General features: G+C 47.9%; 1 long non-coding RNA gene across 1 annotated transcript; it reads right to left on the bottom strand.

The window, feature by feature from the left end:
• Positions 1 to 339: 339 nt before the first annotated feature.
• On the bottom strand, positions 340 to 681 carry LOC134008465 (uncharacterized). Its single transcript, XR_009928126.1, has 2 exons — positions 489 to 681; positions 340 to 406 (listed from the first exon to the last, which is right to left on the bottom strand). It is a non-coding gene; the product is annotated as an uncharacterized LOC134008465 (long non-coding RNA).
• Positions 682 to 944: the final 263 nt, after the last annotated feature.

Below are 944 nucleotides of genomic sequence, written 5' to 3'. Positions count from 1 at the left end.
GACATGAAAAACGCCTCTAAGCAACAACTGTCCTATGGGCCTTCTGGGAACTTTTATTTGCACCTTGTGAGGACCACTTTCTGAAACAGCTCTTTATAAATCTGCCCAAGAACTCCTGTCACATCAAGTGTCTTGAAATTGCAGTCTTCCTTCACAGGAAGCAAACAGGTTTGACAGGTAAAAGTGGCCTTACAGATTACCACCTCAACTGCATTATCCTTGCGTTGCTGACACATGAATACGCACCAAAAGAATTAAATCTTGAATGGCTATGTAAGATTTAAGTTACTCGTCATTCTGAAAGTAAGCTAGGTCAAAACACCAAATAAATTTGACAAATTAAGACATGATCAATGTTTTATTTTAAAACAATTCCACTTCACTGGTCATTTCTTCCTGACAGCATCTACAAAAACAAAGATTTTTTTGGAAAATGTCAACACATGCTAATGCTCTTTGTAATAATAATAATTCCCTTACAATCTTACCATACATAGTCATCCTCATCCCAGAACTCAATGGAGCCAACAAGTTCCTCAGATGGAGTCTCTGGAACTAATCCTTTATAGTCACTCTTCCCAAAAGGTGGTACGATTGGAACCATACCAACTGGACCGGACTTAGGACGAGAAGGTGGGTTCTTACTAGGAAGCATCTGAGGATGAGAAGGCGGGCGCTGAGGATGAGACGGGGGGCTCTGAGGATGAGACAGGGGGCTCTGAGGGTGGGAAGGGCTCTGAGGATGAGACGGGGGGCTCTGAGGGGGATGAGACGGGGGGCTCTGAGGGTGCGGAGGGCTCTGAGGGTGCTGGGGGTGCGAAGGGCTCTGAGGGTGGGAGGGGCTCTGAGGGTGCGAAGGGCTCTGAGGGTGGGAGGGGCTCTGAGGGTGCGAAGGGCTCTGAGGGTGCGAAGGGCTCTGAGGGTGCGAAGGGCTCTGAGGGTGC

Source organism: Osmerus eperlanus, chromosome 22 (assembly GCF_963692335.1).
Source record: "Osmerus eperlanus chromosome 22, fOsmEpe2.1, whole genome shotgun sequence".
Classification (NCBI taxonomy): Eukaryota; Metazoa; Chordata; class Actinopteri; order Osmeriformes; family Osmeridae; genus Osmerus; species Osmerus eperlanus.
The sequence above is the reverse complement of the archived record's forward strand: the minus strand, read 5'-3'. Positions and strand labels throughout refer to the sequence as shown.